General features: G+C 57.5%; 1 non-coding gene across 1 annotated transcript in view; it reads left to right on the forward strand.

Annotated features, from left to right (window-relative positions):
• Nucleotides 1–2317: 2317 nt before the first annotated feature.
• The window catches only part of LOC126432668 (small subunit ribosomal RNA), a 1910-nt gene continuing 1727 nt past the window's right edge, over nucleotides 2318–2500 (forward strand). The window contains exon 1 of the ribosomal RNA XR_007578135.1: nucleotides 2318–2500. This exon is cut by the window's right edge and continues 1727 nt beyond it. This is a non-coding gene — a ribosomal RNA (small subunit ribosomal RNA).

Here is a 2500-nt window from a genome sequence, read left to right on the forward strand (position 1 = left end):
CGCCTTAACCCAACCTATGTTGCGCCTTAACCCAACCTATGTTGCGCCTTAACCCAACCTATGTTGCGCCTTAACCCAACCTATGTTGCGCCTTAACCCAACCTATGTTGCGCCTTAACCCAACCTATGTTGGGCCTTAACCCAACCTATGTTGGGCCTTAACCCAACCTATGTTGGGCCTTAACCCAACACACGTTGGGCCTTAACCCAACACACGTTGGGCCTTAACCCAACACACGTTGGGCCTTAACCCAACACACGTTGGGCCTTAACCCAACACACGTTGGGCCTTAACCCAACACACGTTGGGCCTTAACCCAACACACGTTGGGCCTTAACCCAACACACGTTGGGCCTTAACCCAACACACGTTGGGCCTTAACCCAACACACGTTGGGCCTTAACCCAACACACGTTGGGCCTTAACCCAACACACGTTGGGCCTTAACCCAACACACGTTGGGCCTTAACCCAACACACGTTGGGCCTTAACCCAACACACGTTGGGCCTTAACCCAACACACGTTGGGCCTTAACCCAACACACGTTGGGCCTTAACCCAACACACGTTGGGCCTTAACCCAACACACGTTGGGCCTTAACCTGCTCTGTAATTGTCATACGACGCGTTAAATTAGTGTAGTGTTGCCTAACTGCAACCCCCGCAATATAGTTTGCTACTCGCACTGCCCGGTCCCCAGTGTATCGCTTCATGTTAAACACCTTGCAGCTATACACTGTAATGTGGATGGCAGCAGGACGTACATGCTCAATGCCCTTTGCAGTTGTTCATTGGCATTTGCAGTTGTTCATTGGCATTCGCATGGCGAAGCACTTAGCCTACGCTGTGGTACGGCCTGTGTCAACTGTCCGCTGATGTTGTACGTCCAAATCACACACTGTACTGCACATTGGTCCTCATGTACTGAATGATACATCGTGGTACATGTGACCGTACAACGACTGCGCCAACAACGGCGAACCATGCGGTCCAAATGTTGTGCACTCAGCTACGTGTCGTCTCCCTATAAGAGCTGGATTGCAGTGTGGTATGCCCTGGATGGCGATCAGCATGAGCCGTCTGTTGATGTAGTGGCGCGTGTTGTCAGACGTAGTCGTCTCTTCTCACACACCGTGATAGCATGGTGCACTGCGTTCCACATCTGCGACATGCGACAGAGGCCGGTTGACAGTCGTTCGCGCAATGGACATCGCATACGTACGGGGGCCACCTTCCACGTGTTCGCGAAGCGTGCACATGTTGTTGCGTGTATGTGGGCAGACATAGTGTGTCGTGACACCTGACACAGGCATGCAACAATCGTTGAATTTGCAAATGGCGATGGACGCCTACGTTTGCTGGTGACGTTACGCAAATGAACAACTGGTAAACCGTTGTGGTGCGGTTGTTCTCGCTAGAGGTGAATCAGTGATGGCGACGATCGGTTGAGCTACCAACCGGTTGTTCCAGCGATACCCACCATGCCCACGAACGTGAATGGCATCTGGGTGTGAAGCGATACGCGGCGGTGGCTGGGTGGGACCGTCCCCGGCCGGTGAGGGGGGGCCTCCCGGCGTGCTGGCCGCGCGGTGCGTGGGCGCACGCGCTACAGCCGGCTGGTGGGGGCGGCCAGTGGCAGGCGCGCCGGCCGACGGAGGCGGCAGGCGGCGCAGCTGCGCGCCGGCGCACCCTGCACGCGGCGCCGTGCGGCCAAAGTAGGTCCTCGCGGGCCCGGTGCGAAGCGCGGTGGACATCTGCAGTGTGCTGGTCCGATTGAGGACTGTGTGCGCTGAGGATGCGCCGCCGCCCGGCGCTCGGCGCCGCGACGCCGTCTGCTGCTCGGTCGCCTCTGCGGTTCTCGCAGGTGGTTTGTATCGCAGCTGTGCGGACGTGTTGGCGCGTGCGCTGTGCTGGGAGAGTTCGCTTCGGCACCCAAGTGGGGCTTTTGTCCTTCTGTGGCGCTGGCGTTGGAGCTGCCGGTCACCGTAGGTGGCGCGTGTTGTCTCCCGCCGGCAATGCCACGACAGCACGCTCCCGGGCCTCTGTCGGCAGCGGCAAGCTCAGTTGGGAGCACGGGTGGTCGCACCTAAAGCGTCTACTCGCCAAACCCCGGGCGATTGCGCCTCTCTCGAACCCGACCAAGTACTTAGGACGGCGCTGCGCGCCGCCGGGACCTGAGAGGGTTTCGAGGTGTATGGTGCAGGGGAGCTCAGCCTCCTCCTGTTTGCAGAATAATTGAGCGGACGCTTGCGTGTTCGCGCGTTCCCCCGGGACACACTCCCGGGCGGCCGGCTGCTCAGCTCTAGTTGACGCAGCTCCCTGGTTGATCCTGCCAGTAGTCATATGCTTGTCTCAAAGATTAAGCCATGCATGTCTCAGTACAAGCCGCATTAAGGTGAAACCGCGAATGGCTCATTAAATCAGTTATGGTTCCTTAGATCGTACCCACGTTACTTGGATAACTGTGGTAATTCTAGAGCTAATACATGCAAACAGAGT

The sequence above is a fragment of the Schistocerca serialis genome, unplaced genomic scaffold (assembly GCF_023864345.2).
Source record: "Schistocerca serialis cubense isolate TAMUIC-IGC-003099 unplaced genomic scaffold, iqSchSeri2.2 HiC_scaffold_1149, whole genome shotgun sequence".
Lineage (NCBI taxonomy): Eukaryota > Metazoa > Arthropoda > Insecta > Orthoptera > Acrididae > Schistocerca > Schistocerca serialis.